We start from the raw sequence: 13,118 nt of genomic DNA, 5'->3' as shown, positions 1-13,118 counted from the left end.
TAAACTTATCTATGATTAGAGCAACAAGGTATTGCTGTTGCTTCTTTTTTGTGTTTTGAAATATACAACATTTTGTAGGCTCTGCACTTCACTGTGAAAGCAGGGCAAGCTAAAAATAAATTGAAATTGACACATTTTTGGAACCAGATATCTCAACTATGAAACTAAATAGATCTATACCTTCCCTTTTAACAACCAATCCATGTCACATCAATAAGAGAGCTAAAACAACCCAAGCATGATTAATTTTGAAAGTGTTTGAAAGTATTAAAACTTTTAGAAGGGAAGAAAAAAGAGGAAAAACAAGAACACGGAGTGGGGAAAACTTTAAAAGAAAGGGAGGTAGGAATCAATGGGCCTCTTTTTTTTTATTTGGCAACAAGCAAGTGCAAGAAAGTCTGTAATTTGTTCAGTTGTCTGTTTTTGCAAGTCTGCATTCTGGTCAGAAGGGACTTGGTGGTTTTTCTCTATCACATGAGCATCTGAGGTCTCTATCCTCTGACAGTACTTCCTGGTCTCAATAATCTCAAAACAAAGCTTCCTATCGAAGTCAATTGTGACACATTGCTGATCTGGACATGCAGAGAGATGCCAAAAGTTCCATCATTTTCACAGATGTTTAAGACATGACTTAACATTTCAGTTCCTATTTCTAACCTTCGGTAATGGTGCCAGACATCCTAGTGTCATGATGTAAAGTCTCTTCGGATTCTGTGAATGATCCACCCTACAGAACACTGCACCTACTGCAAAACATTGATTTAGGCAATTTCTGCCAGCTCTCCAACTCTAGCACATTCTTGCAGAACTTGTCATTGTAGCTGACTGGAAAGATGACCTGCTTTAATCTCTTCAGCTGTTTAATACTGTGTGGTGTCACATCTCCCAGCTCAATCCAGCTATCTTTTATCTTCTCTGCTGGCTAAGGCCATGGTTACCACTACTATCAGTGCCACTGTCACCTACCTGAGCTCTCAGTGTCCTCAGCTCAAACCACTCAGCCCCAGAAGCCAACCTCCCTGCCTAGGGCAGGGAGCTGAGTGGGTGGGGAAGGCCATGGGAGTGGAGCAGTGGTGTTTCCCATTGCTGAGCTAGCGGCCCTGGTCTCCATATGTGCACTCAAGGCACTGGGCCCCCACCCACAGCCATGGCCACCAAACCTGCTGCTGTGTTGTCTGGGTTATACATTGGTAAGCAAAACAGAAATGGTGATTGCCTTGATGAAAAAACCTAGGCTTATTAATTATTTCACTCACTGAAATATAGTGAATAGCACATAGAATGTGCTAAAAAAGAGAAAGTAAGCATGCAAGAAAGTAGAAGAAGAAAAACAATGGTTGCCTAACACTGGGAACAAAGGAGGATGGTGAACTAATTGCAAAGGGCATATAGAAACATTTGAGGTTAATTAAAATATTTTAAATCTTTTTTTTCTGACAAAAGTTAAAAAAATTAATCCATATTCTGTTTTTCCCATTACTATCTAGCCCCCTTATATCTCACTCAGCAATCACCACACGGTTGTCCATGTCCATGAGTCCTTTTTCTTTTTTGCTTAATCCCTCCATCCCCTAACTTACCTCCACCACTAGCTGCTATCCTGCTCTCCATCTATGAGCCTGCCCCATTTCCTCCTTATTTTAGTTTGTTCATTAGATTCCACATATGAGTAAAATCATATGGTATGTCTCTTTCTCTGACTGGCTTATTTCATGTAACATAATGCTCTCCAGGTACATCCATAGTGTCACAAGGGTAGAATTTTCTTCTTTTTTATGGCCGAGTAGTACTCCATTGTGTAAATGTCCCACAGTTGTTTTATCCACTCATCTACTGATGGACACTTGGGCTGCTTCCATGTATGGCGATTATAAATAACACTGCAACGAACATGGTGCTCATGTTCTTTCCAATTAGTGTTTTTGGGTTCCTTCAGATATATTCCCAGAAGCAGGATTGCTGGGTCAAATGGTGCACCCATTTTTTTAACTTTTTTGATATATCTCCGTACTGCTTTCCATAGTGGCTGCACCAGTCTGCATTTCCACCAAAGCACAAAAAGGTTCCTTTTCTCTACATCTCACCAAGCACTTGTTGTTTGCTGTTTTATTGATGATAGCCATTCCGACAGGTGTAGGGTAATATCACATTGTGGTTTTAATTTGCATTTCTCTGATCAGTGACATTAAGCATCTTTTCATATGCCTATCGGCCATTTGTATGTCGTCCTTGGAGAAATGTCTATTCAGGTCCTTTGCCCATTTTTTTAAATTGGGTTGTGGGATTTTTTGGTGTTGAATTTTGTAAGTCCTTTGTAAGTTTTGGTTGTTCACCCCTTATCACAGCAGTCTCCAACCTTTTTGGCACTAGGGACTGATTCTGAGGAAGACAGTATTTTCCACAAGTCAAGGAAGGATGGAGCTCAGACAGTAATATAAGCCCTGGGGAGCAGGATGAAGCTTTGCTCCCTCACCTGCCATTCATGTCCTGCTGTGAAACTCACTTCCTAAGAGGCCACAGACCAATATCTGTATTTGCTGCAGGGGTTGGGGACCCCTGCCTTATCAGATATATTAGCAAGTAAATTCTCCCATTTTGTGTGCTGTCTTTTTATTTTGTTGGTGGTTCCCTTTGCTGTGCAAAACCTTTTTACATTGATGCAGTCCCACTTGTTCACACTTTTCTTTTGTTTCCCTTTCCTGGGGAGATATATCCCATAAAATATTGCTACAAGCAATGTCCAAGATTTTGCTGCCTATGTTTTCTAATGGATTTTTATGGTTTGGGGTCTAACATTTAAGTCTTTGATCCATATTGAATTTATTCTTGTGTGGTATAAGAAGGCAGTCTAGTTTCATTTTTTCCTGCACATATCTGTTCATCTTTACCAACACAATTTATTGAATGAACTATCTTTAGACCATTGTAAGTGTTTGCTTCCTCTGTCAAATATTAATTGACTATAAAAAGTGTGGGTTTATTTCTGGGCTCTCTATTCTGTTCCATTAATCCATGTGTCTGTTTTTATGCCAGTACCATGCTGTTTTGATTACTATGGCCTTATATTATAGTTTGATATTAGGTAGTGTGATTCCTCCAGCTTTGTTCTTCTTTCTCAGGATCACTGTTGCTATGCAGGGCATTTTGTGGTTCCATATAAATTTTTGAAATACTTGTTCTAGTTCTGTGAAATACTTCATTGGAACTTTTATAGGAATTGCATTGAATGTATAGATTGTTTTGGGTTGTATGGATATTTTAATGATGTTAATTCTTATTATCCATGAACACTGTATGTGCTTCCACTTATTTGTATCTTCTTCTTTCTTCAGTATCTTAATTTTCCAAGTACATCCTTGGTTAGGGTTATTTTAAATTTTAATTTGGCTGCTGGCCATACAAGTGTATATATTTGTTAAAATCTGTCAAACAGGCCTAGCTGGATAGCTCAGTTAGTGTCATCCCAATCACACCAAGGTTGCAGGTTCAATCTTTAATCATGGCAATAGAAGAATCAACCAATGAACGCACCAATAAGTGGAACAGCTAATGGATGCCTCTCTATCTCCCCTCCCCCTTCCTTTCACTCTTTCTGAAAAATCAATAAATAGTACACTTAAGATTAGTACATTTTACTCCATGTAAATTAAACCTCAAAAAGTGATAGATAAATAAAAATAATAACTGAATCAAATAAATGTGAAAAATGATTGCTTATTTGGAAAGTGAGGATAGTAGTTACTTTGAAGAGTGAGGATGAGGTTGATGTTGGACAGGGGCACAGAAAGGAGTCCATGGGTGGTTGGTAAAGTTTTATTTCTTGACCTAGATGGTGGTTACACACATACTCTCCTCACTATAGTTCATTAAAGTGTGCATCTGTTTTGTGTAGTTTTTCTGTAACTGTGTTTTATTTTATAATCAAAAGGTGGAATTTTGAATTGAAAGAGATTATCACTGTTACCTGAAGGCTGCCATCTAATGTGAAGCACTGAACCATATGTTCAAAGAATATTAGAACTGGAAAGAACTTTGGTGGTTAACTTGCCCAACCTCTTCATTCTACAAAACAGTACCTTGAGAACCTAAGAAGGCAGCTTTCTTGAAGTCACATGAGTTGATCACAGCTCTGGGACTCTTTTCTGACTCTCTTCTGTACTGTGTGCTCTTAAGCTAGTGCAGACAATAGAACGATACAACACTTGCTTTCTACTAAAGGTTCTTTAGCTACTTGACAATTCATGATGGTTTATTTTATTGTTTAGAATTGCTAAACACATCGGCAGCACATTGTTCATTTGACTATGCAGGGAAAAATGATGTCGAAGTATTTCAGTAAAGCTTGCAAAAATAGTGTTATTGGCAATGCCTATTTTGTTAAATATAAATGACTAAATTTTCATCATCATTTCTTTCATGACTGCAAAAACTGTCTTCTCTCATATGGAAATTTTATAAGGAGTTGAAGATAGACAATAATTTGGAGGAATGATGACTTGGGCTAATTATTAAAGTTGCACAATGTCATGCTGATTACATATAGTTGAAAACTTTAATTTTGATTACATAAAGAGATTGGGATATTTCTGTCAATTGCTAATGTTTATTATTATCTTCAAAGGCCAGCAATGTTTTTCGGTAAAGCATATGACATGGTTGTACTTGCTTTATCAGAGATTGTGAAACACATATTCATTTTATGCATACTGTGATGCTATTGTCACTTGATTGTTTAAGAGCATATATCCGATTCTTAAGAGACTCTTCTTTTCCAGTTAGATTGTTCCCCAGCTTTAGAATACATTGCCACCAAGTAGTGATACAGTCTCTGTATAAACTACAAAGCATAAAACTTAACAGAGATTTATTTATTTATTTACTTTAAATATAATATTTTATTTATTTATTGTTACAGAGAAGGGAAAGGAGGAAGAGAAACATCGATGTGTGAGAGAAACACCATTCGGGTGCCTCTCCCATGCCCCCAACCAGGGATGTGCCTTGACATGGAATCAAACCGGTGACCATTTGGTCTGTGGGCTGTCTCTCAATCCACTGAGCCACACCAACCAGAGCCAGAAATTTAAATTGAAATAAAAATGTTCTATGCCTTAACTTTGAAAATGAATAAAATTAATATTTTAAGAATTGAACTTAAACAAGATTACCTGGTAAAATAGAATTAAATAATTGCATCAATAAAAATAATAGAATCATAAGATATTTATAAATACATTAAATTATTATTATTGAGGAATACTTAATCATCTTAGGATATAATTAAATAACAGGAAATCTCTCTTTTATTGTATACCAATCATAGTTAAATAAAACTAATAATCTATCACCAAACTTTAATTAAAATGCTCTTTTCAAATATACCCTGAAACCTGGGTACATCACTCCATAATATCAGGCCAATTCTACTGGGTTGTTTATTCCAGTAGATTTTTAAAAACAGTCTGTATTGTATAATCTAACATCTACTCTATCCTTTACATTTCAGTTTCAATAAACAGCAGAATCCACTATAGGAATCTGAGCTCCTTTTAGTAATCATGAACATATGTGTTCAAAACAGGCAAAATAAAATAATGAAAAGAACAATCTATATCCTATGAACTCCATGTCCATGAATATTGCATTGACTGTTTTTACTTTAAATAAGTGCAGTTTGTTATGTGAATTATACCTAAATAAACTGTTTTTAAGCAAACAAAAAGTCATTACTCATGCAAAGTACCTGGTTCCTCACAAAAGAAAGAAGTAGATGAGGAAGATGGGAAGATATCCACAGGGTATTGTTACACATGAAAAGTGAAGTTCAGAGTCACAGTAGTACTACTAATACCAAACTCATAAACTACTTATTTTTGGCATATATTTTCCTAAATGAGTTATGTATAAACATTTGTTCTTGCTAATATTCATGTGAGGTAGCCCTGTTACTTTATACTCCTACAAGTGAAAGAATTAAGGCTTGTCCCAATCATACAGCTAATAACCTCTGAATGAGGACTGCTTGTGTTGACTCTAACCTTAGGACATATCGGCCCATCATTTGCTAAACATTCATCATTTTGCTAAACATTCAGTAGCTACCTGCTCCTGCCTACGTTAACTAAACATGCTTAGTTTGTAGTGTATTAGTTATCAAAATAGTTTAGAACTCCCATGACACATTCTGCTTATTTCTGCTCAACTAATGTAAATCTGTCACAAAACTGTTTGTCTTCCCCTTTCATTTTTGTTTTTGCTCTTATTTCAGATTTCAACTTTATAGTTATTATGGGATAAATTGTGTTGTCCCCTTCCACCAAAGATGTGAAGTCTTAAGTCCCCAATATCTGTGAATGTGACTTTATTTGCAAATAAGGTCCTTGCCACTGATAAAGTTCAGATGAGGTTGTTAGCATGGGTCATAATCCAAGATGACCATGTCCTTATTAAAAAATATGCACGAAGAGGCAGATGTGCATTGAGGTAAGATTATGTAGAGACAGAGACACAGGAAGCATGCTGTGTGAAGATAAAGGCAGAGATTGGAGGGATGATAGAAAACCACCAGAAGTTATGAGAAAGGCATGGAACAGATTCTCCTGAAGAGCCTTAGAAGTAACTAACCCTGCTGACACCTTAATTTTGGACTTCTAACTTCTACAACTGTGAGATAATACATTTCTGTTATGAGTTTTGGATACATTGTTATGGCAGCCCTAGGAAAATACACCATCTTTTCTCAAGACAGAAATATAATAAAAGATATACAGTGTTTCTATCTTAGGAAGTTAAAACACACACACACACACACACACACACACAAACTCTTCAACTGACCAGGAAGAGGTGAACATTTAACTAATTCTTAAAGCAGAGCAAAATTCCTTTTCCTATCAGTCATCTAGCTAGAATTTTATGGACAATGTATTATATAGAAACAATTTAATTTGATAATGCCTTGCAAAGGTTTTGCCACCTGTATTTTTAAAAGGACCCCAAAAGTGCTCTGTATACTTTTTTTTGACAAAGCTGGTCATTCTGAACTATAGCATAACTAGTATTTGAACTTAAAGAATATATGCATATGAACATGCACTAACATACATAGTAGTTCAACAAAGCCATGGCCAAGTCTGTTGTTTACTTTATAATTCTTTAGTACCACCACAGTATCATTTTAACTCTAAAAGACCTGCTAATTAGCCAGGTGGCTCAGTTGGTTGTAGCATCAACTTGTATACCAAAATGTTGCGGGTTTGGAAAATGGCGGCAGAGTAGGACAGAGTGACTCCAGTTCTCGTACCCCTGGGAGAAAATCCTGACAGATCTACTGAGGAACAGCACAATCAATTCCCCAACCAACAATTCCCCAGCATTTATGAAAATAAGAGACCAGAGATAGTGATGAACCACACAGCTACAGGTCGTTGGGGTCTCAGGGACTCGAGGCGACCAGGCCGGCGGCAACCATTGGCCGGCGCATAAAGACCTCGGAGCAGCGGCTGCCACAGCGGTCGGAGCCCAGAGGCTTCCTTCTGTCTGTGCCCAGCGACAGGGGCATCTGCCACAGAGGACTCATCGGGAGCCCGGCACCTGTGAGTAAAGACAAAAGCAGCAGTGGCAGGGCAGGCTGCCCTCGGCCAGCCCCTAATGCCTCGGAGCCCCTGCTGCCGCCACGTTAGGGGTGTAAGGCTTCCGTCTGCGGCCAGTGCCACGGAGGATTCATAGGGAGCCCAGCACCCAGTGGAGCATTGGGCCGGCTACAAGGGTCCCTGGAAGAGCTGGCTCCCTCCCTCACCATCTAGGCACGGCTGGACCTGGACCTGTCTGCCTAGGTGTGCAGGGAGGGTGGCAAGGACAGGGGGCCATGTTCAGCTGTGATCTCTGTGGTCACCAGCCAACCAACCTGCCAGCCCAGGAAATTTCAGAGGAGCATTGTCCTAACCAGTCGGGTTGGGGATTGGGCTGGGCTGAGAGGCACGCTTTCTGGAGAAGTTTTTACTACAAAGTGGACTGAGGTGTTCTCCTGTGAAGGCAGCTTGACTTGCTTCTCGCCCAGCCACAGGACCTGGAAGGACCAGTACCAGATCCCGTGGGACCCAGGCAGCCTGTCGGGTGGGTGGGCGCCAGCACCCCAGTATGGTAGCGTGACTGGCGGGCCAGTTTGTGCCTGGGCGTACAACCCAGGCCACAGAGGGTTCCTACCAAAACCAGAAAAACTGGATTGGACAGTTTGAAACCAACAAGGAAGGAGGTTTTTTTTTTTTTTTTTTTTTACTTTTTTAAAAAACTTTATTCAGTAATTGAATATTTTAAAATTTATTGTTGCTCTATCTTTCAGTACTCTGTTCCTCTCCTTTCTTTTTTCCTCTTTTAGTCCTTCTTCCTTTCACCCAAAACTTATTGCTTTTTCCTCACTTCTCCTGCCCTTTTTTTGTCTTTGTTTGTTTGTTACTTTCTATACCACTGTAAATACTTCACAACACATCTCTCGGGTCTTAGCTCACTTTACAGATTCCTGAAATCTATTACTGTAGTGATTAACTCTACTTGCTCACATGCTACGTCTATTTACTATTATTTACTCGCACCTTACCTCAAAATCTGACCACCTGCAACCTCACTGCTTTCTAGATACAACTCACAAGCCTTCCCACCCCAAGCAGAGACTTATCTTTGGTCTATCCTTCCTTAAAAGTGGCAAATTGGGTTGAAGATTACAGTTAACACTATACAGAGCCTAAAGATCTTCTCTCTCTTCTCTACTGGCTGTGACTGTAAATATCATAAAGTAATCTCCTGCTGTCATAAACCATTTTGCTTCCCCCTCCAGCTGATCACATACACACAAAGAAAGGAGTAGGTGGAAGCAGAGAACATCAAGATACCTGCAGGAGACTGCACCACTGAATTTCACAGGTATTCTACCACAGAAGTTCACACCATAAACCTAAGGAGTCAGAACAGATCAATTTAAGAAGCTGAAGCTAACAAGAAGAGTCTCATAAGCAATGGGAAGACAAAGAAACAATGCCCAAATGAAAGAAAAGGTAGAAGTCTCAGAAATAATGTCAAATGAAAGAGAGGCAAGTCAGCTATCATATATTGAATTCAAAGCACTAGTTATCAGGAAATTCAAAGAGCTCACAATGAGCTACCAGAAACTAGCGGGGAGCTACAATTAGCTCTCCCCAAACTATATCAACATGACAAAGGAAATAGTAACTATCACCAAAGGTCAAGAGAAAATGAAGAATACGATTTTGGAACTGAAGAACAAAGCAGAATGAATGAAAAGCAAGATCAATGAGGCAGAAGATCGGATCAGTGAGTTGGAGGACAAAGTAGAAAGAATCTCCCAGAAAGAGCAAGAAAGGGAAAAGAGGCTCAAAAAGAACAAAGAGGGACTAAGAGAAATGCAAGATAATATGAAATGTAATACTCTCCGAATAATAGGAATACCAGAAGGGGAAGAAGAAGAACAAGGGATAGAAAACCTATTTGAAAGAGTAATGATGGAAAATTTTCCTAATTTGATGAGAGAAAAAGTTATGTGAATCCAGAAATCACAGAGAGTCCCATTCAAGAGGAACCCAAAGAGGCCCACTTCAAGACACATCATCATGAAAATGGCAAAATTTCAAGACAAAGAGAGAATCCTAAAGGCAGCAAGGGAGAAAAAGGAAGTAACATAAAAGGGAGCCCCAATAAGCATAGCTACTGACTTCTCAATGGAAACACTCCAAGCAAGAAGAGAATGACAAGAACTATTTCAAGTAATGAGAACCAGAGGCCTACAACCAAGGCTACTTTACCCAGCAAGGCTCTCAATCAAGATAGAAGGCCAAATAAAGAGCTTCCAAGACAAAAGAAGTCTAAAAGAATATGCCTCCACCAAACCAGCTCTACAAGAAATACTAAAAGGACTGCTTTAAGGAAAGGAAGGAAAAGAGAGAGATGGAGAGGAACTGTGGTACAAAAATGGTAATGAATAATTACCTATCAATAATGACCTTAAATGTAAATGGATTAAATGCTCCAATCAAAAGACATAGAATAGCTGAATGGATAAGAAAGCATGACCCACACATATGCTGCCTACAGAAGACCCACCTCAGGACAGAAGACCATCACAGAATAAAAGTGAAAGGCTGGAAAAAAGTTTTCCAAGCAAATGGTGGAGAAAAAAAAAAGGCGGGGTAGCAATTCTAATATCAGACAAAATCGATTTTTTAAAAAGGGCCATAAAGAGAGACCCAGAAGGTCACTTCATCATACTCAAGGGAAGAATCCACCAAGAAGACATTAACATCATAAGTATATATGCACCCAAGATAGGAGCACACAAATATATAGGAAAAATCCTAGAAGACTTCAGGAAAGATATTAACAGCAACACAATTACAGTAGGGGATTTTAACACCCCACTGTCAAAAATGGACAGATCTTCCAAACAAAATATCAGCAAAGATATAGCTGCACTAAACAACACCCTAGATGAAATGGACTTGACTGATATATATAGAGTGCTTCATCCCAAAGAAGCTAAATACACATTCTTTTCAAATGTACATGGAACATTTTCAAAGATAGACCACATGATAGGACACAAAACGAGCCTCAACAAATTCAAGAAAATTGAAATCATACCAAGCATTTTCTCTGACCACAAGGGACTGAAATTAGAACCCAACCTCACAGGAAAAAACCGAAAACACCCAAAATCATGGAGACTGAATGGTATGCTATTAAACAATGAATGGGTCAAGATAGAAATCAGGGAAGAAATAAAAAAGTTTCTGGAAACAAATGAAAATGAACTCACAACAACCCAAAACCTATGGGACTCAGTGAAGGCAGTCCTGAGAGGGAAGTTCATAGCAATACAGGCTTACCTAAAGAACACAGAAACATTTCAAACAAAAAACCTAACCCAACCCCTGCAAGACCTTGAAGAACAACAACAAAGACAGCCCAGAGCAAGTAGAAGGAAGGAAATAACCAAGATCAGAGCAGAATTAAATGACATAGAGACTAAAAGCACAGTTCTAAAGATCAATGAATCCAAGAGTTCGTTTTTTGAAAAGATAAACAAAATAGACAAGTCTTTAAGTAGGCTCATTAAGAAAAGAAGAGAGAGGACACTGATAAACACAATAAGAAATGAAAGAGGAGAGATTACAACTGATATCACAGAAATAAAAGGGATTGTAAGGAATTACTATGAAGAACTGTATGCCAAGAAATTTGAAAACCTAGGTGAAATGGACAAATTTCTAGAAAAATATAATCTTCCAAAACTCAATGAAGAAGAAGTAGAAAGCCTGAACAGACCAATAACAGCAAATGAAATTGAAGCAGTAATCAAAAAACTTCCATCACACAAAAGCCCTGGACCAGATGGTTTCACAGGGGAATTCTACAAAGCATTTAAGGAAGAGCTAACCCCTATTATTAACAGACTATTCCAAAAAATCCAAAATGATGGGAAACTTCCAAACTCCTTTTATGAATCCAGCATCATCCTACTTCCAAAACCAAATAGAGACACAACAAAGAAAGAAAACTTTAGGCCAATATTGCTGATGAACATAGATGCTAAAATCCCCAACAAAATATTGTCAAATTGCATCCAACAATACATCAAAAAGATCACACACCACGACCAAGTGGGATTCATCCCAGGGATGCAAGGATGGTTCAATATTTGTAAATCAGTAAATGTAATACACCACACAAACAAAAGCAAAGACAAAAACCACATGGTCATATCAATAGATGCAGAAAAAGCTTTTGATAAGGTACAACACCCATTTATGATAAAGTCACTCAGCAAAGTGGGAATAGAGGAAGCATTCCTCAATATAATAAAGACCATATATGAAAGACCTACAGCCAACATCATACTCAATGGGCAAAAACTAAAAGCTTTTCCACTAAGATGAGGAACAAGACAAGGTTGTCCACTTTCACCACTTTTATTTAATATAGTATTGGAAGTTTTAGCCTCAGCGATCAGGCAAGAAAAGGAAATGAAAGGCATTCAAATAGGAAAGCAGGAAACAAAACTGTCATTGTTTGCAGATCACATGATAGTGTACATGGAAAATCCTATAGAGTCTACCAAAAAACTGCTCAAACTAATAAATTAATTTGGCAAAACAGTGGGATACAAAGTCAATATCCAGAAATCAAAGGCATTTTTGTAATTAACAATGAATCAGCAGAAACAGAAATGAAGAAAAAAATCCCATTCAATATAGCAAAATCAAAAATAAAATATCTGGGAATAAATCTATCCAAGGAGGTAAAAAACCTGTATGCAGAAAATTACACAACACTGAAGAAAGAAATCAAGGAAGTCACAAATAAATGGAAACATATACCGTATTCATGGATTGTAAGAATTAACATCATCAAAATGTCCACACTACCCAAAGCAATTTACAGATTCGATGCAATACATATTAAAGTACCAATGGCATATTTCACAGACATAGAACAAACACTTCGAAAATTCATATGGAATCATAAGAGACCCCAAATAGCAGCTGCAATGTTAAGAAAGAAGAACAAAGTAGGAGGGATCACAATACCTGATATCAAACTGTATTACAAGGCCATTGTAATCAAAACAGCCTGGTACTGGCATAAAAATGGGCACATAGACCAATGGAACAGAACAGAGAGCCCAGAAATAAACCCAACTCTCTACAGTCAATTTAGATTTGACAAAGGGGGCAGTAACATAAAATGGGGTAAAGATAGCCTCTTCAACAAATGGTGTTGGGAGAACTGGACAGCTACATGCAAAAAAATGAAACTCGAGCACCAACTTACATCATACACCAAAATAAATTCATGATGGATAAAAGACTTAAATATAAGCCGTGACACCATTAAAGTCCTAGAGGAGAACATTGGCAGGGAAATATCATATATTTCACGCAGCAACATTTTTACTGATATGTCCCCTAGAGCAAAAAATATAAAAGAAAGAATAAACAAATGAGATCTCATCAAAATAAAAAGCTTCTGCAAGGCTAAAGAAAACAGCATTAAAATAAAAAGAGAACCAACTGTGTTGGAAAAGATATTTGCCAATGATACCTCAGACA

At 38.0% G+C, this 13,118-nt stretch overlaps 1 pseudogene; it reads right to left on the bottom strand.

Annotated features, from left to right (window-relative positions):
- Nucleotides 1-327: 327 nt before the first annotated feature.
- On the bottom strand, nt 328-1,611 carry LOC118996767 (N-alpha-acetyltransferase 50-like; annotated as a pseudogene).
- Nucleotides 1,612-13,118: the final 11,507 nt, after the last annotated feature.

This window comes from Sturnira hondurensis, unplaced genomic scaffold (genome assembly GCF_014824575.4).
Source record: "Sturnira hondurensis isolate 20B ecotype Veracruz unplaced genomic scaffold, ASM1482457v3 Scaffold0011652, whole genome shotgun sequence".
In the NCBI taxonomy this organism is placed as follows: Eukaryota; Metazoa; Chordata; class Mammalia; order Chiroptera; family Phyllostomidae; genus Sturnira; species Sturnira hondurensis.
Note: the sequence above shows the minus strand (reverse complement) of the source record. Positions and strands in the feature narration are given on the sequence as shown.